The 22,429-nt window shown below is 38.3% G+C and overlaps 1 protein-coding gene across 2 annotated transcripts in view; it reads left to right on the top strand.

The window, feature by feature from the left end:
- LOC145678611 (uncharacterized) overlaps positions 1-22,429 on the top strand; it is a 150,217-nt gene that overhangs the window by 103,947 nt on the left and 23,841 nt on the right. The window contains exon 6 of one of the 2 annotated variants that reach the window (XR_014130414.1): positions 17,969-18,069. The exons of the other annotated variant lie outside the window; for it this stretch is intronic. The gene's annotated coding sequence lies outside the window, so the exon portion shown is untranslated. The remainder of the gene's footprint in view (positions 1-17,968; positions 18,070-22,429) is intronic. 2 annotated transcript variants of the gene reach the window in all.

Raw genomic sequence — 22,429 nt, 5'->3', positions numbered from 1 at the left:
TCACCTGGGTTATTCAAGACCTACATCATGTACTTAAACGCTGATTGTTTACTATTAAACTTGTCCGTATGAGTGACTAATAAAATGAATATCGAACTCATCACAAGCCTATTTCAATCTTTAATATGCGTATAAGTCTCTGGGTAAATACACATACACACGACAAGCACTAAGGTTCAAAGACATCAACTTCTCAAATAATACAACCTTGTATTTTATGCTTTATAGCTTCTCCAAGCTAACTACTCATCAAATGATTCATATACCCTGAACTCAAACCTCTTTAATCATTTAAAACTACTACCAAAATCTCAGCCACATATGTCTCAATTCTTCCAGCTCAATCTAATTTTCATTACAAACATAAACATGAATATATAGTCCTTCAATTGTTTTTGCTACAAATTAACACCCTGCCAGATAAAACGTACGTAACCCCTTGTCTGATATACACGCACCTAAACTCTAACAATGATATGCACCAGTTTTGCCAGGTCCCCAGTTCGAAAAATCGCTACTTTACCGTCAAAATTCCGCCATGTTCCGCTACCCTTACTGAAATTCCGCTATTTTCCGCTACATTATAAAATTAAACTTAAATTTAAACTTAAAAAAATAGAAAAAGGTATTAACAAAACTATAAAATATTTCCACATTAATAAAAGGTCTTAAATTCTAAATGGAAAGCCCTGCTTTATTGCTTCACAAGATTTTATGAATTGGAAAAAGGACTTCAGTGTTATTTGATTTAATATTATTGAAGTGGAAGTTACGATCAATGCCTATTCTTTTATTATAATATTCTTTATTAACTAACATATTAACATTGTGTAACATCAGTTATAATTTTCTTACATTTTCTTTTCTTTTAAAAATAGGAGAAATGGAAGAAAAGGGATACATATGTTTTATTCGTTACTGCATACAATAAAATTATAAAATTATAAATTATAATGTAAGAATAACTTCAGTAATTTCACTTGACAACAAATTAAACCAAGAATAGCGTGCAAATAATATTGATACATGTATCAAATATAGAATTTATAAAATGTTTCATTACAATTACGTTCAAGAAAGAAAAAAAAAAAGTATTTTTTTTTTTTTAATTTCTCTCCCCAAGAAACTACCATAAAATACTATTTAACTGTATATACAATTCCATACTTTTGTCTCAATAGTACTTCTACCTTATAAGTAGACACTCTTTCCCCAAAACAATACTCTGGTTAAGGCCTGGACAAGCATTAAATGCGCAAGATAGATTACATCCAGCAGTTAATCCTCAACATCAGAGTCATCAGAGTCTACCTCTACACTAGATTGATCAGTTAGCACATCCTGTTCGTTAGGACAGTACATGAATTGATTAAATTTTGCCACATGTTTGTTGGTGATCTGATAAGTCAGACAACACTGCTTTTTGCACTTTAAATCCAGTTTTATTCTTAACAGAGCTTAATGTTTCAGTTGACAAACTGTTTCTTTTCTTAGTTTTTATGTCACTGACCATAGAGAATACCCTTTCTACGTCTGCATTTCCGTGAGGCAGCGCAAGTAAATTCAGAGCAATATTTCCTATGTTCTGAAAAATAGATCACCACTAAAATTTTTTAAATCACGAATTCTACTCCAAAATTCAACAGGTTTACAACCTAATAAACTCTCTTTTGCTTCATTGGAGGAATATACATTGAGCATATTGTACTCAGAATAAACCTTATTCTTGTCTAGTTTCTTACCAAATTTTGTAACAACCTCCGTAATCTCACAGTGTTTGCTTGTATTATCCGAAAGTGCATATTCCGGTTCTAGAAACACAAGCTGTTTGCAGAAGTTGTCTTTCACTGGAAATCTTTGAAGAGCGTCGTGAACAGCGCGTTGGTAGAATGTTAAGCACCTAAGTTTAAATTGTTCCATATCGGTCTTGTTACATTCTTTCAGTATATCCATAGCTTCAACGCTTACTTGTATTTCATCTATCGAAAGCAAGGCATGGGGGGTCAAATACATTTAATTTGTCAAGGTTGTGTTCAGAACGGTAAGAGGGCTTCACAAAATTTGCACATAGCAGTCTAATGAATATTCTGCTTTCTGAATTCAAAATATTGATGAAAACACCTTCTGACTGAAACAATACGTTGAACTGGTTAAATAATGGAAGAATGTGTTTAAGAAAACAAAAGTATGCCTTAACGAAAGGATTTTGAAGTTCAGAGAATATCATATTGGCAACTGGATTCTTATTTTCGAAAGACGCAACTCTAAACAGTTCAACAAGTACGTCCCATTGATCCAAAATTCGACAAATGCACTGTAATAATCCCAACCACCTAGTCTGACTTGGACTGAGAATTTTTACTTTGGATTTGTTCATGAACTTTTGAAAGTCCTCTAAAATGGACTGTCTTTTAGGACTACGAGAAAAGTGATTTGAAATATTTTGTAGGAGGGCCTCACGGTTGCTCGGTAATTCTTGTGATGCTGCAGCTGCAACTAAATGCGCTGAGTGGCATATGTAACCGTTTACAATGACATCAGGGTTGTCATTTAACAAGTGTGTCTTAAATGATTCTTTCTTACCTAGCATCACATTTGCATTGTCTGCTCAAAAACCTATAATATTCTCTAAGTTTAACTGGAAATTATCCATACAATTTCGAAATAATTTGTACATACCTTTTGCAGTGCCTTCGTCACTGCCAATTTTCACCACATCTAGTAGTTGAGTTTTCAACTCTGAGTTACTTACACATCTCACCAGAATACACATGATTCTACTATTGCTAATGTCAGTACTCTCGTCAACAATTATTTAAAAAAAATTCCCTGTAAGTTCCTCACGTAACTCATCCTTAATCGAGGCCGATAAAACATTTCTAACAATGCTTGTACATTTTGTATGGCTTTGATGGGTAACTTTTGCAATAGATGAGTCCGAAAAATTTAGTTTAGCTACTTCAATTATGTGATTAACAGAATTAAAACTAAAATTGTGCGCAGCTACTAGCAAACTAAATCTTATATTTGGTACAACATTTGGAGGAGTTTCTTTTTTGTGAAGTACCGTGGTAATTAGAGGTGTTTTGTCCACACTTTGACGTTCTTTGAATGTCTTTGGCTCGTTGAATGCTTTACCAAATCTGATTTCTTGTTTCCAAGCAACACGTTGCAGGCTCTGCACCTAGCTTTTGCCTTATCATTTGGAACAGGTTCAAGCCAGTTTGAAAATGTCTTGTCACTTAACCAATTAGCAGAAAATAACTGTTTCCTGGATTTTTTCTCTTCTTTAGGAAGTTCGCCTCTGTACGATTTCTTCCTCTTTGTCGTCAATCGCTCATCTTTTAGACTATCCACTGTTTCTTAGGGTTCTTTCGGTTAGTATTGTTCGTAGATGAAGGGGTGTTTGCAGGATTATGTGAAGGATGGCAAGGAGAAGTACTGTGGCAGCAATGATCTTGCTGTAGGTTACAGTTAGTACAGGAGGTTGTACTGAGGGTGGTGGAATGAAAATGTGGGAGGGAAGTAGAGTGCAGGGTGCACATGAAGTGAGGACGGGAGCAGTGGAATGAAAATGTGGGGAAGGAGGAGTCTGGGAAGTGCAGTTTTGATAGGAGGTTGTAAGAAAATTGGTGGGATGGGAATGTTGGAGGAAAAAGGTGATGGAGTCTGGTTCGGGGAAGAAGGTCGGGATGGTTTGGAGGAAGAGAAACGATTATGAGGACTTGGAGAACGAGAACGGGAAGGCGCAAAATGGACAGATGCAGGTTGGGAATTAGAAAGAGTATTGACGTGGAGACGGAGTTGAGATATTTGATCGGATAAGTCAGAAATAGCCTGTGCTGTAGGATCAGTGGCGGAGGTGGAGAGTGTTTTTGTCTCAGCGTCCCGTTTGTTAATAAGGTGGTGGGTTCGTTCAAGCAGGGTTGCTTCATCTAGGAGCGTGGGATAATCTGAAATTGTGCGCGTTCCAAACCAACGAATGTATTCTGGCAACATATTAGAAACGCATTCTAACAAAAATTCCTGAAAGTCAAGTTGGGTATACGCCTGATCTGCCAATTTTATTTTATTTTATTTTATTTTATTTTAAGACAGTGAGATAGAGGTTCGTTGGGAAGCTGAACGCGTGAACGGTACTGGTGAATTCGGGAACGGGGTACCTGATCTTGACCAAATTGGCGTAAGAATTTGGACTGGATAGTTGCCCAAGGTTGGGTTAAAAGGTTCTGGGTGGAAAACCAGAAATGAGCGGGTCCAGCTAAGGATTTCTCAAAAATTTGCACACATTTTGAGTCTGACGAATTATTAACTAAGGCGATCTTGAGAAAATTCTTTAAAAATAATTCCGCGGATGGGTGCGTACTTGGATCATATATGTCGAGAATGATAGAAACTGTACCAGAAGTTATTATTGGTGTTGTTGTCTGAAGTGGAATTCATGGTGAGAGGTATGAAAGATGCTTGTCCACGAGTTATAGGCATATCATAACAGAAAATATAAGTATTATGAAATATGAAAATAAAAGTCTTGCCTTACAAGTATGTGAAATGTACACAAGACAGTCTTAACAACGAGAGTTTAAATTCCTCGGGGGGAGCGATAAGAAATAATTAAAAAATATGATTGAGATTGATTGAGACGGGGCAGGTAGTATAGAGCTAGTAACTTAGCTTTATAGGCATGAAATAAAGAAAACTAATTTATTATAATTATGCATAACAAAGTGAATATAAATTTAACCATCACCAAGGTGCCTATAAAATGAATAATAGCAACATGATTCTTAAGAGGTTCACATTCTTGCTTTCACGTTAAGACTCTCTTATGTGAATTTCACTAAGGTTACCAACAGACTTCTTGTGAGCGTACTTACAATATTATGGTGTCCATTGCAACCAGAATCTGCACAGGACTTTTCCGAAGTCACTGATCCCGTCTCGAGTAAGCGCGAGTAGTCACTAGGAGGCGTCTGGTTGATAGATCTTTGAACGATTTAACTAAATTGTCTAAGGGTTTTATAGTAGTTTCCTTGCACTTTCATTTCTACTTTTCGCGGAACTGAAAGTTGAAACTAGGATTGTTTGTGAAATGATTTTCGATTTTACTTTTCTAAAACCATCCGCGTTTACAAACAAAACATGCTGTCACTTCTATTTTAAAACGATTTCACTCTCCTATATTGTCTTTGATACTTGGAGGTGATCTGTTTACTATATACTTTTAGTTTGTTTTTTTTAATCTCAAAATGAGGAATGTCTTACTCCTCATTTTCTTCACCCAGGAAAAGCCAGGTTGCAGCAATAAATAGATTGAGCTCGGTTGGTTGTACAGGCTCTGATATTTAATCAATTTTCCCCACAGCTCCTTCTTTGATACTCGTCTCATTAACTTGTTTACTCGTGGGCTCTTTTCCAGCAAGCTGGTGTTGACCGTCTACTCGAACCCCATACCGTTGTCGATCAGCTATTAGTTTTCCAATTGAGTATTGGAGGCATTGCTAGTGGCATTGGTATTCAGCTGACTAGCGCTAGTGTTAGTACCTCGTCTCGTAGACCATCAGCGTTGTTGCCTGGTCTGGTCCTGTCCGTTGTTCTTCATTGCAGAAAGGCTGGTATCTGTCGGAGATTCTTAGTCTGGGTATCATGTCGGCCACCTCTATTTCTTTGATTCTACTGAATTCCCTATTTTGAGTCTTTCTCGAGTTTGGTACACTTCTCCTTTCCTCACCGCGACTCCCATCGTCACTTTCTGAGGAAGGTCTTCGACCACTGGAATAGTCATCTTGTCGCCCGTAAGGATGGTCGCGACGTCGCGCCCTGCGTTGTTCTCGGTATTCTCTGCTGTTATATCCACTTGCTGCACCCTGCTAGGGCCACGAGCTGTTCCTCCCAGATTGTTCCTATAAGCATTCCTGTCCCTTTTCTGGTTTTTTATACGGTCCAGCTCCTCACTGTTCCATAGGATCGTGGAGAGCTGTTCAATGTCGTGTAGATGGACACCGATCAGTTACCGCTGGATCCGTAGTGGCAACATGCTTTTGAAATTAGAAAACACTTCGGTCTCCGACATCGTAGGACTCAACTCTCGGAATGCTTTTACTTGCTCCCAGAAGAAGTCTCAGAGCGATTTTCGGTAGTCAACTCGATACCTCGTATCTCTGAGGCGATTGAGTTTGCGTTGAATAATAGCAGCACCTTGAAAATTTCTTAGAAATGTGCAGCGAAAGCCCTTGAAGGTTTTGAATTGGCTGATGTGGTTATCTATCCACATCTTCGCCGGACCTTCGAAAATCTATGGCAGTATGTGTAAAATTTCTGCGCTATTCCGTACAATGGGAAATCGTCCAACAGAGATCCAGGAACGGGACGGCAAGTCTATATCCGTATCAGGATCGAATGATAGAAATTCGTTGATCTTGGAGCACGTAAGAAACTTCGGCAGCTGTTGTGATTTTGTAGAAAGAGAGGATTCCTGGTTCACCTGACCTATATCTTCCAGAAACAGATACGATGGAGGAGGCTGCAGTGTTTTATGGGTATGTTCCTGGGTAGTTAGAATGTAAAGAGAGACGATTCTCACCGTCTCCACGACTCCTCTCTACGAATTCGGTAAGCTGTGTAATCAGTGAAGTGGTCAACTGATCTACTTAATGTTGTATTTCTTCCGCTCGCTCCCGATTTTCGTTCTGGATTTGCTGCAATTCGCCAAGTTTGGTGCTCTGTGTAGTCAACCTTTCAGCGATTTCGTCCTGTCGCATCGTGATGGACTGTTCAAGTTTCTCTTTCGTTCCTTGCAATTCTACTTTGTCCACAGTTTCCTGTGCTTCCAATTCAGCATAGTTTCGTCTGACGTCTTGCCTCAGCTGTTCTTGGTTATTTCAATCTGCTGAGAGCTCCTCCGTGGCTAATTGGTTAGCATACGCGCCTTCGGCACGGGAGACCCGGCTTCGATTCCCGGTGGGAGCTTATGTGGTTCGGATTCCACGTTAATCAGTAGGTCCACATCTCATAGCCTCGCTGCTGGAAAGGGACGTTAAACTTAAAAAATCAATCAATCAATTCAATCTGCTGAATGCGCTGTAGCCGATTGTTCGTACTCTGCACCGATCGTTCGTCTGTGCGAACAGCCTGCTCACTGAGACGCTCTTTTGCTTCTCTTAGCTGTCTCTGTTGGCTCTCTGTGTGCTCAGTAAGATGCTCTGTTAATGTGTGTGTAAGACCTTCCTCTAAGAGGTGTTTCTGCTCGTCAAGCATGTGTGTGTAAGACCTCCCTCTAAGAGGTGTTTCTGCTCGTCAAGCTTTTTCTTTAGTTCTTCCTCCGGTCGTAGAGTCTGTTGTTGGTGGTCTTCCTTTATCGTTTCTACTCTTCTGTCTTTTTAGTGAGATCCTCTAGCTGCTTGGCTTGTCCTTTGAACATCTTACTTTGTTCATCTAAATTCTTCGATGGTCCTACCTGAAGAGATGAATCTGTTTCATTATGGCGCACCCATGTTGGTGCGTGTGTGAGTGTTTCTATATTCGCAACACTGGCAATGCATGTTGCTACTCCTGCATTTTTTGCGTTTCTTAACGTCACTCTGCGAGAGGTGCAATCCAAGCACTGATTTGTGGCATTCATTTGTTCTTGCCCTCGGTCACATACACATGTAGAACAAGTTTCTATCTTCGTCCGACTACATATTCCTAGGTCTCTAACGCAAAGTAGAAATTGGTAATAGCAGCATCTGAAAGTAAACTTATAAATCTGACGTATTAGTCAAATTGAATTAAGTGGTAGACAATCACATTCTCATACACATGCAGTTTTAAAAATACAGGGTGTCCGAGAAGTCCTTCCCTGATTACAGAAATTGATAACTCAGGCTAGAAATAAGATAGAAATATGAAACTGGTGTTGAATTGTTTACAAACTATAAAAGTTTTGGTCACATCAGTACACTTCCACACGAGCACCCTTGGTAGCACGTAGCACATCTAGGCGATATTCAATTTCCATCCACACATTAGCCAACATCACTGGAGGGATCGATGCAACGACTGTGGTTATTCGTTGCTGCAGGGTTTCAAGATCTGGTACACGTGTTCGGTTGACCTCATCCTTGACATAACCCCATAAAAAGAAGTCTAATGGGGTTATGTCAGGAGAGTGTGGAGGCCAAGCTGTTGGTCCATCACGACCAATCCATCGCCCAGGAAATGTCCTATCGAGATAGGCACGGACGTCCAAACCCCAATGAGGTGGTGCACCGTCTTGCTGAAAAACGACATCCGGGCGATACTGAAGCAGCTGAGGAACAGCATACAGCTGCAACATATCCAGGTACACTGCAGATGTGATGGTATCCTCAGCGAAGAAGAATGGCCCGATAATTCGATCGTGCAATAACGCGCACCAAACATTCACCTTTGGACTGCCTCTGGTGAACTCCCTGACGGGTTCTGAACCCCAAATGCGTACATTATGGCGATTCACTACTCCACTGACAAAGAATGTCGCTTCGTCGGAAAAGGCAATTCGTCTGAGATAACCATTATCGTCCTCAATACGTGATAGCATTTCGACCGCAAAGTCATATCGACGTGTACCGTCGTCGGGCAACAAGGCCTGAACGAGTTGCACTTTGTAAGCACGAAACAATAAACGTTTGTGTAAAATGTCATGGATAGAGCTTTTTGGCATCTGTAATTCACGTGAGGCCCTGCGCACCGATTTCTTAGGACTTCTCAGAAAAGACTGCCGCACAGCCTCCACCGTGTCTGCTGAGGTTCTTGGTCGACCAGACCTCGGAAGGTCAGCAACCGACCCTGTGTTCTTGAACTTCTCATACCAGGCTTTAATGCTCTTGACATCAGGTGGAGTCCTCCCAAATGTTGTCTGGAACTGTCTCTGCACCGTGGTTGGTGATCGTGTCTCATGGTACCACAGGACACACTGTGCCTTCTCCTAGTTGGTTGGCATGGCTTCTTGGGCTTCTTACGTACTACAAACCTAAAAGAAACAAAATTGAGACTTGGTAAAACAGAACAAACCTAACACAGACAAAAACTTTTATAGTTTGTAAACAATTCAACACCAGTTTCATATTTCTGTCTTATTTCTAGCCTGAGTTATCAATTTCTGTAATCAGGGAAGGACTTCTCGGACACCCTGTATTAGAGAATAAAAGCGAACATTCTCTAAAAAAATCCAATCCGCAATTCAGTTAACACACTGTTACGTATATTTCTTCTTATGCATAACAAAAGTGATAACTTTGCTCGGAATCAACCTTTGGTGACAACAAAATTCATACTTCTCAGGTTCCATAGTTATTACTGATTACAACGAAAGTGAAATCAATGAATATACTAAATTCTAATAATAAAGTGAATCCAAACTACTTAGCTTACACGACATACTTAGCACTACTAATACTACAGTCTACATTTTTAACACATTAAAAATGCAATCGAATATATGAATATATACTTGAAGTATGATACAGATTCTAATATATATATATATATATATATATATAGGGTGTTTCAAAACAACACCGACAACGTTTGGGGAGTGATTCCTGACACCAGACAAAAAGTATAGACCAATTTCGGTGCACAAATGCTTCCTTTCGGAATTATAGGCTGCCAAAATCATGAAAAATTGAACTTCAAAGAGCCATAGGTCCTAAACTGAGACCTACCGCAATCGGGTCAAGACTTAAGAACTACTATGTGCCCTATCCAAATATCCATGTTTCAGAATCCTGCAGTACTTCCGCAACAATTTTTATAGATGTAGTTGGTGAGTACTTCAAATTATAAACCCGTAGCCAAACTCCCTGTATAAAAACATTGCGGAAGTACCGCAGGATTTTGAAACATGGATTTCTGGATAGAGGACATACTAGTTCCTAAGTGAAGTCTTGACCCGACTACGGTAGGTCCCATAGTTTTGGACCTATGGCCGTTTAAAGTTCAATTTTTCATAATTTTGGCAGCTTATAACTCCGAAAGGAAGCATTTGTGCACCCAAGTTGGTCTATAGTTTTTGTCCTATCTTGGTGTCAGGAATCACCTCCCAAACGTTGTCGATGTTGTTTTCAAACACCCTGTATATATATATAACCAAGAAAGCTCTGTCGCTTTTCACCCACCACCTTCGAACATCGATATGTCACCAAAGACAGTGATTGTCAAAATTTCTGATAACGCGGACCCCTTGTTCGTTCGGAAAGTGATCTGCGGACCCCTTGAAATGCTATCTGAAATTTCACGTATTAAAAATCTACTAATTAGAATTACAAATGGCAAGAAAAAGATAAAGAAAAATAATGGAATAAGTAATTTATTTTAAAGATGCATGATTGTTTCCTAGTAAAGGAAATTTCAATTGGAAATACAGTAATTTTCACTACTGACTTTTTTCCTTTTTAAGGAAATCCACTTGATAAACAATGTTCTCAAATGTGGGGTCACTAATATAAGAAATTAAATTCTTTGTGTTTTTCCATAATTGCATTGAAATCTGAAATAAGTTTTGTCACCATCAATCTTAAGTCCAATTCCACATTAAGACGATTTCGCTTTAAGGTTTTAATACTGCAGAGAACAGAAAAGGTGTGCTCACATAAGTAAATGGTAGGAAAAGGCATCAAATGATGAAACGCCTTTTTACACAACTCTTCATACTCACAGCGCACACGCAACCATAAGCTACAAAGTTAGTTTTCTTTGAAAACGTTTTTCCATGAGGTATCGCAGAATAGTTCCAATAACTGTTCTCGTTCTGTGTTACAGAGATTCATACCTTATATATCATGGATTTCTACATTACTGAAAGGATTTTCAATCCAACCATTAGGTTGTGGAACAGGAAAATATTTTCGGAAACTTGCAGCTAATGCTTTCAAGTGTCCTACAAGTGTTTTGTGCACTTGAGCAGAGACTTTTTCACCTGATGAATCCATGAAATTCCTCAGCATTGGAAATAATAAATATTGTTTTGTACTCGTATTGCCCACAGCTGTAGTTTCTTAATCTTAAAAATACTTCTTGCACAACAGCTGTGAGATCCATTTTATTACAACACATTTCAATTTTTAGGCGTCGCGTACCCCTTGGCTAGGTACCGCTGACCCCCAGGGGTCCGTGGATCCCACTTTGAGGACCACTGACTTAAGACGTACCTGGAAGATCAAAAATTGTCCCCATCAGCATCGACTGCCTTCTGGTAACGTTCTGGAAGGCAATGGATTCCATCGCGGTAGAACTTGATGGGCCGTGAAGCTAAGGAAGTATCAAGTACATTTTGCACTTCTGCTAGGGATTTGAACTGGCGTCCTCGAAGGTGATTGTTTAAGGAATGGAACAGGTGATAATCGGACGGTGCAATGTCCGGGGAGTATGGCGGATGCAAGTTTCCCATCCAAGGCGTAGAATGGTGTCCCGGGTCATCCTAACCACGTGGGGCCTAGGGTTGTCCTGTAACAGGAGAACCACTTTGTGATTCAGGAGTGCTGGCTCCAGAGTTTTGAGTTTTTTTCAATACATCTGTCATTTTTCTTGACACTATCAGTCCTACTCCCCGAGGAACACTTTCTAATGCACTTATTGCATTTTTGATTGAGTCAATTGAAGTTGTCAACTTTTCTCCAGATTTCTCTAAGGAAATAAACACACCTGGAAGAAATCTAAAATTAGATTAAATGTACACAAGCTTACCTTGAATTTCAGGATTGGACAGTATTTCTTGTGCAGTTCGAATCGTGGAAGCTTCGGAGGGGTCGAAAGGGTCTATCGTTTTCTTCACAGCTTCTAAGTTTTGAAAATAGTATTTACAGGCTTCTAGCCACGTTCCCCACCTGGCAAGAACAGGGTTAGGTGATAGAGGGAGTTCAGGATGCTCAGACTAAAAGCAGCTACACGTGATTGGGACCTTACTGAACACTTTCTTTACACTTCCTATTAGTTTATCAACATCAGGAAACTGCACACGTATTTCTTCAGCCACTTTGTGACAAACATGCGCGAGGCACGTAATGTGGATCATTTTCGAATATAGCACCTGCAGTGAGTTCGCTGCTTTTACCATATACAGTGCAGCATCGGTTACAAAGAGCAGCACGTTTTCGTAAAGGACGCCATTAGGCCATAAGAGATGCATTGATTTATCAAATAACTTACTGATCGTAAAATAATTGACCTTTTCCAGAATCTCGCAATTAAAAAGAAATGTTTTACCCGACCCACCCTCCTGCATCACTCCAACAACATTCACTACATTTCGTCCCTCCGAATCACACGTTTCATCCATGAAAACTCATATTTTCTTTCCGTCCACTTCTTGTCTAATACACTGCATTGTTTTCTTGTAGTTTTTCACGTAATTCTTCCTTAATGTCAAAGAATCGGGGAGGGGGTTACAAGTGTATTTTTCCAAAAAGGCACGCAATGTCACGTTCTCCACTTTGTTTAACGGAATGTCAGCACAAATAAATGCTTCGCACAGATCTTCGGAAAAAAAAAAAAAAAAAACCTAATGATTTTTGGATGTACCACACTGCGGGAGAAGTTGTTGCGCGGCGTTTGCCTCTCGTTTCGTAGGTAACTTAAGTCCCCGTGTGTGTCCCTTGAAACATGCTGTTCAACGGTAAATTTTCTTCGGTTGAAACTGCCGTATCACACACCTTGCAGTAGAGAGACAGGGCTGCTACGCGACTGGAAGAACCGGAAAACCTGGAAAAACCAGGGAATTTGAAATTACTGGAAAAGTCTTGGAAAAATCAGGGAATTTTGAAAATTTGAGCGAAATGTCAGGGAATTTTGTGAGGTAAAAGTTGCAACCTCATATATTGCCATTTTGTATCGGATACGTAGCAACAATAATAATAATTGGAAGGATTTTGGAAAGTATCGGCGAGGGCCTGTTTAGTAGGTACTGTCCCGGCATTTTACTGGTAGGACTAAGGAAAACCCCAATCAGAATGATTGCCAGTGGTAATCGAACCCACGTCCTCCCGAATGCGAGGCTAACGCTCTATACTGCTTCTCTCTGTAAGATTGTCGCTTGTTTTTTTTTTTCTTCTTTCTTTCTTTATGAATCGCTCGTGACTGCAAACTTAAGCCTCCACTCGAAAAAAATTATTGGTCTAAACTTTTAGATGGGTACACCGATAGTACCGACTCTATCGTCGGAGCTGGCATCAGGGGTTAATTCAGCCATAAATTGGCCTCGAATTGGAAGTACAACCATTTCTACAACCTGACCTACTTAACACAGAGAGTTAAATAAGGTCTTAAATGAATCTATGATACTGTAAGTAATCTTTTTCTTAGTCTCTGGTTGATAGATTAATTGCTTCTATAGCTATTCTCCAATATGAAGCTCTCCATCCAGATTTTTATTTTTGTTACTTCATATACATATTCTGCTGTTTTGAACCTTAGTAGCGCAAAGACTAATAGTATTAAAGGATGTGTTGTGGTGAATTTCGGAAGAAACCACATCTGTGTTGTCAGAAAATACCAAATTCAGGAGTATGGAGAAAGCAGATACAGAATTTTACAAATTAATTGAACGTCTCATGGATAATTGTGGATTAAATGGAGCAAAGTTGAATAAAATTTTGCGTAATTTCCCGAACATCTTGAATGTGGCATTTATCGAAAATACAAGTATGGTTTCCTCTGAAGTTCACTACACTGCGTCTTCTAACACTGTTAGTCTTTGAGCTATTAATGCTTAAAGTTCAATTTTCTGCACTTTCCCGAGCTCATAAGTCGAAAAAGACGCCGCTTTCGACTTCAGTGTAATAAACTTTTTTTTTTTTTTTTTGCTTGTTTTCGTGTCTACTTTCAATCCCCAAGTGCTGTAATATGAATTATGAAACAATATATATATGTGTGTGTGTGTGTTTAACGAGGGATGGAGCGTATACCCACCTAAAAAATTAGCATTTCATCACTGGAGAAGGGCTATGCTATGTTATAGAAATACATCAAATAAACTGTTGAATCCTAAAAATTTTGAAAGATAGACAATGTAAACGGTGGTAGTTTCACATATTGGCAAAATAAGAATGGACGGAATAGATCACGAACCCCGACGCCATCTTAAAATCCGTCAGTTTGAAATCTGATAGTTTTTGAAATGGAAAGCTAGTCATGTGAGATATCAATTATTGCCAGCTTGTTCTCAAAAAGTCAATTATGAACTAGTGAACGTAATCTGTTCTTATTTGGAAGATTTAAGATTGTCTTTATAATTACTTACGAAAATCTAGGAGACAGATACTGGTATGTTGAAAATTTGGATTATCACGAAAACACGTGTAAGTTAAACATATCTACAACTCAATAAAACGAACAGTGAAATATGATTATTACATTATTATTTTTGACTTTATTTCCAGTTTGCTTCATATAGTGCCGAAGAGAACTGGTCCGGTCTGGAATAACCACTTCCGCCTTTTTTCGCTTTTGCTCGAAATTGATGTGGAGTTTATATAGCTACCTTTTGTTAAATAACAATTATTACGTACTGTACGTAAACCACTATTTTTTTCACCACTTGCTATCTTTTTCAATCAACTTCTTTCTCCACCTTCGTAAGCAAGCAACTTGGGACGAGCGAAGCATGTGCTATCTGGATTAGGGATGCGATCGAGACGAGATGAGACAGAATTTTTGAGTCAAAATTCGAGTCGAGAAAGAGCTTTTTCAATAGAAACCTATGTACTGGATGTGTGTTGTGATGGTATCCAAAGGGAAAGAATAGATCTAATTCATCATTTTGTGAGTGATAGTGGGTATGGTGGCGGGAAAGAGAGGGAGGGGGCGAAGGAGACTACATTTAATGGATGATATTAAAACAGAAAGATACGCGAAGACGAAGAGGTTAGCGGAGGACCGTGGAGCATGGAAGCTTCTCAGCTGCGGCAAGTGACCTGCCAATAAAGGCAGAATACCTATGATGATGATGATGATGATGACGAAAGGGACAACAGCATTGCATTCCTGATCAAAACACAACCTCAAAACATGTGCCGCATGACTAGAATTCCATTTAAAAAAATATGACAGATTTCAAAATGTCGGATTTCAAGATGGCGGCGGAGGTTTGTGATCTACTCTGCCCATTCTTTTTTTGCCAATACGTGAAACTACCACCGTTTGCGTTGTCTATATCTTTAACAATTTTTACGATTCAATAGTTTATTTGATGTATTTCTCGTAGCATAGCCCTTCTCCCATCAACTTTGACCCCCTCCGTTTCTTATGGCGCTCAGTCGCTATAACTTTATACGTATACATACTTTCATATCCTCTATCAGGCGCACTATGTCTCATCCCGCAACTCGTTTCATCCATTTGGATCCTTTACTTGTTAGGAACTCTACCGGTATTTCATTGAAAGTGTCTTGTTTATAATGTATCTCTCTATATAAAATGCAGAGTCCTTAGTGACTTACTTATCCTCGCACAGGCCAAACTGCTTAAGTTAGGAACTTGAAATTTCGAGAGTACATAGGATTTCTGACGGAAGGTACCACTAAGGAAGAATTTTTGGAAATTTGACGGGGAAGAGGGGAGGAAAAGGAAGTGGGAAGTATTTTAATAAGATGGCCATATCTCCGGATCTTTTCAGCTTAGAAACTTGAAGTTTTCTTTTTGGACATCTCATTTAAAATAATTTGACATATGCTTCAGTGATTTTTTTTTGTTGATATTTTAGTAAAAATGGAAGAAAAGAGGTGAAAAGGAGAAAAGGGGGTGGGTTTGAAGGTCAGTAAAACGGAATTTGGTATTTGGATTTCTTATTTAAAATAATTAGATACGTAATTAAGCGTTTTTAAAAATGTCTTTGAAGGAAAGGAAAGGGGCGGGAAGAAAAAAGGGAGGAAGATTACAATTATTATAATAGGATTACTGTAAATCATACCTCATAAAGTTTTTCATTGTCATTGTACTTTAATGTGTAGCATTTGTTTGAAAATTCCATTTATTACGATGAAAGGGGCTCAATTGTTGGTCTGATGCAGCGAAGCGGGTGCATCCAGCTGGTATAATAATAAAACATTCTACTTTCACTTGTCTTCTATTTATTCCAAAATGTGAGAGATTTTCTGGATAGCCCATGTAAATAAAGTGAAATAAAGTAAAAATAGAAGGAACACACCTGCCTCCAGATTATTTGTGGTCAGTCTTCAAAATTAAAACGTTTCTTCTATACTAATGTATTTTAACTCTTCAGGTTCAGATTCAAGAGAAAGACTTCTTTACTCTGTAGAGACAAATAAGTACCCAGCACGCTTTACGAATGTTTTCTCCTTAGGTATTTACTACCTTTCGATATGCAGATTACAAACTTAATACTGCAGTAAGTTTCTAGATTCACAAAATGAAATTCTGCAATTTTCAACGTTTGAATAATGTAACAAACGAATACATCGAAAGGTAACAATAATTTGGTTTCAGGCAATAACTGAAAATATAAACACTTGGCTGGCCACTTTGCTTTTTCATCTACGTTTATGTGCGATATTTGGGACAAAACACAAACAAAAAAAGTTACAGAAAAAGGTTTAAAGTGTATCACATTTTTCTTTATGCTCTAATTTGTACAAAAATGCGTAACTAACGGAACATTTTTAAGAACTAACGAGGAATTAACGATTCATGTCGAAAAATGTGAGAAAGCTTGATGGGCACGCCAACTTCACATGTGAAGTTGGCCTACCCATTGGTTTTTGTGTGTAATTTCTTGCAAATCGCGGAATTAACGTAACTTAAGTAAGAACTAACGGCTCATGTAGATAAAAGTGTGTAAGCTAATTTGGGTAGGTCAACTTCACAAACCTCATGTACGCGTGGATTTATTTCTAAGTGAGGACAAATTAAAACATATGGGGTAGCAAAACAACTAGAGATGACGGCTAAATCTACACAGTAAGACATACTGTAAGACACTATTCTACGGATGCTGATGTCAGAACCTTGCTGAGTGAATCGTAATGCATGCATGGATGTGAATGTTGATGTTAAACCATTGAGAACATAATTTTTGATAGGAAAGATGTAATAATTATGCTTGATGACGTTATATTATAGTATTTTTTTTCTATATAATACACACTATGTACATTATAAAAGTACTTGAATATTTTCATATATTAAAATAACGTGTAAATTAAAATATGTAGCATAGTTGACATTATTCTTACTCAACTTTAAAGTATTATTATTTGTATATATGTATTATTTCTATATAAATATCATCTTGATTATCGAATGTTTCCTAAAATTGTATTTATAGTCGTAATGACAAACATATTTTCTTGTACAATATTAACTATTCAACGTATATATTTAACAAATGCATATCATTTTTTAAATAAGAATCAATATAAATGAATAAAATTAAATACGTAATTCGCTTCTTCCCTTCTTTCTGTAATATTTTCTTACTAGCAAAATTAGAAGAAAAATCATTAACTTTTAAATATTGTGTTTTATTTATTACAACCTCATATATAATGTAATACTCAAATAAATTATGAACAAAGATAATATGCTAAGTCTATATAGTAATATAAGTAATAAAACAATTTTCGTAATTACTACATTCATCATACACAAGATCATCACATGCAAAATAATTATATACTTACATAAATAAAATAAAAATGACAATTATTACTAAGCAATTACAAAAGATGAATAATTGGTATTTCTCCATACAAATCAATTCCATGTACGGATATAAGAGTAGAAAATAGTAAAACGGATTAAGAATTACGTTGAAAATTCGAAATGTAGTGGAATAAAGTATACTTTCTGGCGCATCCAAGATGCTTAAACATGAAGGATAATATCATTTCCAAGCCGTACATTGAAATCAAAACCAATATGTTAACTAACGTAACCATTCAACTTCAAGTACGGATACAATTAAAATTAAAGTTATAATCGACCCTAATTGCAGGTGGCTAAGCGGTTAGCATACGCATCTTCCAGTAGCCCGCGTGGGAGACGTGGGTTCAATTCCCGGCGGGAGCTGATGTGGTTCGGATTCCATGTTAATCAGTAAGTCACATCTCATATAACCTTGCTGCTGAAAGGGACAAATTCAGCTTATCAACTCAAATTATACAAAATGGTGATATACGTAGTAAGTACGAGTAATGGAATTCTATGTATTTCAAGATTGGTGAGTAATGACACTAATTTTTAAAAAATTAAGTATAAAGGTAATCAAGAAAGTTCTGTCGCCTTTTGTGGAAGTGTGTTCAATTGACCCTCACCGTGAGTTCAATGCGAATGAAGATAGGACGAAGGTTAGTTGTTTGCATGGGTATGTCCAACATACTACCTGTTTGCGGCAGTTCAGTTACACCGTGAACTTGCGTAAGGACAGAGTGAACATGGGACCTCCACAGAGCGTCGTAAGGGTATGTATGCTGTACGAGTTCAAACGGGGTCAAACGACACTGCAGCGGGGCGGAAGATATATGCCAGGCTTTTGGTGAGGGTGTCATGACTACGCGGACAGTGCAGCGGTGGCTTAACAATTATAAGGACGGTGACGAAACACTGGAAGACGTACCGCGTGTCGGAAGACAAACACATGTCCAAAATGAAGGTCTTCAGGCAGCAATTGAGGAGATCAGTGACCAGACATGCGAGGAACTGGGACTACAATTCAGTGTGAGTAGAGAAACCATTCGGCAGTACCTCCATCAACTTGGTAAGCACTGCAAGTTGTGTCGATAGGTCCCACATGATTTGACGCCGGGCCAGAAGGCAACGCGAGCAAACACCTGTGTTTTTTTGCTGTCTCGTCTGAGGAAGGAACCATTACTGGACAGGGTGTTGACATGTAATGATGGGTCCTGTACGAAGCTCCACGGCCGTGATTATTGATTAGCATCCCATGAAGCGGTTTCAAAACAGCCGAAACCAGCACTGCACCAGAAGATGATGATCCTGTGTGTTTGGTGTACTGCTCGCGGCATCGTACATCGAGAACTACTATGAGCTGGTCAGAGCATCAATGCAATTGTGTACTGTCAACAGTTGAGCCGTGTTCAAGAAAGAAGAAAAAAAAACCTCTGGAGCAGCACTTCTGAATCGCAAAGGGGTCCTCCTGTTACAGGATAACTCTAAGCCTCACTTGGCTAAGATGGCCCGGAGCACCATTCTACGCCTTGGATGAGGATTATTGCATCCGCCATACTCCCCGGACATTGCACCGTCCGATTATCACCTGTTCATTTCTTGGACAATCACCTTAGTGGACGCCAGGTTAAATCCGTAGTAGAGGTGCAAAATGCACTTGATACCTTCTTCGCTTCACGGCCCACCAAGTTCTATCGCGATGGAATCCATAGCTTTCCAGAACGTTGTCAGAAAGTCGTCGATGCTGATGGGAACTAGTTTTGATCTTCCAGATATGTCTTAGGTGACATATCGATGTTCGAAGGAGGTGGGTGGAAAAGCGACAGAACGTTCTGTCGCCTTTTGTGGAAGTGTGTTCAATTGACCCTCACCGTGAGTTCAATGCGAATGAAGATAGGACGAAGGTTAGTTGTTTACCTTTATACTTTACCTTTACCGAAGAAGGTTGGCTTTACCTTTATACTTTAATTTACGTGGGAAAAAGTTACATACAAAATAGGAACGGGTATTGAGAGTATCATAACTTGAATGCTCGGTACAGAGTCACCATAGTCTTTTCTAGTAGGTAATAACGGTAATAATATGTCTTTAAGAAAGTATTGCTCCAAAAGTCTGGTGAAAACAGTAATCTATGATAACTACAATTATGCAATTCATTCATTATCGGGATTCACCGATTTCACTTAAGAGTACCATAAGAATACTTTGTACATGATTTAAGCAATTTTAAAGAAAATCGTATGTAACTTACAAACGTAAAGATTTAGAACACTGTATTTTAAACATATAATAGCTAGATATACCGAGGTATAAGGAAAATATTAATGCAAGTTCATTAGTAAACATTTAGTATGACCATAGTTATTGAAATATAAACTTTGGTGCAAAGTAACCAAATAAGTGGGGTTACTTTCCGCAACGTACAAAAAGTATGTTCAATATACTAACATAACGTTTCTGTGCAATGTTTTCCCTTCACTATTTATACATTTCACTTCCTACACAAAACTGCATGCAGACTACAAATATTGATATTAGAATGATGGTACTGTTACCAGTACTTAGTATGAATTATCCATATTTGTAAAGAAAATTATGTACGGTGTATGAGCTAGTACCGGCATAGGAACCATATTGTGATAGTTTAGCATACGTCCCACAAAAATGCCAACTCAGGAACAAAAAAAAATCGCCGAGAACTGATTTGCCTTGATTATTCCTTATTTCCAACAATATCATCCCAACCGTAATTGGTGGAAGATTTACGGGGTTTGGGACTTTCAGGCTCAAGTCCACCCAAATTGCATGATTTCTTTTTTTTTTTTTTTTTTTTTTTAATCTAATGTTAGTCACTCCTATGCGTATAAGCTGCAAGCCTCCTCCTCCCAAAGCCTAGTGATTTCTGTAAAAAACGAAGCCTTTGTAAGTGAAGCCTCTCCCAAACTACTTTTCTGGATCCGCCACTGTTCATAATATATTTCCCAATAAGAAATTCATTCGGCACCTACCTAAATAGTAAATTTCCCTAAATGTAGAATGCAGGAGGTTCCAGTAGTAATTTCCTATCTAAGCGGTATTTTGGACCGGTGCAAAGTAACCCCGAGTAGAGGCTGAAATCGTCTTCTCCCAAGGGGGGCGCGGTGGCTCAGTGGTAGAGCGTTCACCTCCGGTGCTGGGGTCCCTGGTTCGATCCCAGCTCGCGCCGTGTGGACTTTGTGGTGGACAAACACCGTGCTCGTGGGTTTTCTCGGGGTTCTCCCGTTTCCTCCCACTTTGTTCATTCCACCATTTCACTCATCTCTCATCATCACCGTCTCCTTTAGCCTAACCGGCATAACCATGGGACGTAAAACTTAAAAGATTTCATTTCGTCTTCTCCCAGTTTTACTTATTTTTATGACTTTAGAACGTTTCACATTTCAATGTCAAAGTCCCATTATACACAGTAGTATTCTACGAAAGTGACTTAACTTTGACAAAAATTCTTGTACGTGATATCTTTCACATTTTGATTGCTTTCCATACCTCTACAACAACGAACCCTCCCGGTAATTATAACTGATGTTAACCGCCAACATTATAGCCAAAATACAGTTAGATGTTCTATCTTATGGTGACAGTTGAAACTTCTTATTTACTGTTTATGGTTTTGCCGATAAAGGACTGTGAAACTCTCTTCATATTTTGTGCAAAGTAAACCCCGGTGTGCAAAGTAACTCCGTCTTACGGTACTTAAATGTTCATTACAACTCTAATTACATGACAAAAACGTTTACTATTTCAATTGCGCTGCTTAGAGTACTTGGAGTGTAAGTACAAAAAAAAGTGCAAAAGAAGGAAGATTAATTGAGAAAGATGTACGAATAAGTGTACGTACACTCATGTCCGAAATTACTGTTGCATGTCTATAAATATGTTGTTGTAGGAATATAATTTGATAACAAGTTCGCCCGGTATTTCTTATAATGTTGGTCAGCAAAGACACGTATGTAGCAGATTTCATGTCAAAAGAGCAGTAAATAAGAACAATAAAACGAAAATAAAACTTGCTTGTCCATTTTGCAAATTCTGTTTTACTGATTCTAATTTTAATTTTTATAATGCTTTTCCTATGAAATTTACCACAAATATATATTTCCCGATTATACACATAATATCAGTATTAAAAGTACCCTGCAAAATTATTATCCAATTATATTCTTACCAGAAAACAGTTATAGATATGCGACAATCATTTTGAACATGAGTGTACTTCTACTTGCGTGTTACATATTTTCCTTACCAAATGATTGCTTGGGGTAGAGGCCCATCGAAACATATGACCATAAAATGTCAAAATAGTTAATGAAGTAGTTCCGAAGTAACTCAAGTACATGAAGAATTGTAACGAAACTGCACACAGAGGTGGTACACTTTAAATAAGAGATTTTTTCAGCAAAAAAACGATTCATGGAGGCACGATTTCTCGACGGGGAAATACAGCAGCGAGTGTGTAAAACGAGACGAAAGGAAGAAAACGAATTAACTGTATAGAGAGATGAGAGGGGAAAAAGTTGAGACATTGTTTGTAGTGAAACATACACGCCTAGGTCCAGACTGTGTTAATTACTGTACTTTGCAAGAGATTTACGTCACTCGTTCTCCACTCCCTCTATGTAGGCCTACTCTATTACCGTCAGTCAGAAGACTGCAATAAAAATTATGCTTCTTGTATAAACATATACTGTATGTGCAAGGTTTGCTTTTATATTGAAATTCCTTGCTAAAG

This window comes from Thermobia domestica, chromosome 2 (assembly GCF_964235325.1).
Source record: "Thermobia domestica chromosome 2, izTheDome1.hap1.1, whole genome shotgun sequence".
NCBI lineage: Eukaryota > Metazoa > Arthropoda > Insecta > Zygentoma > Lepismatidae > Thermobia > Thermobia domestica.
This window is presented reverse-complemented; position numbering and strand designations above follow the sequence as displayed.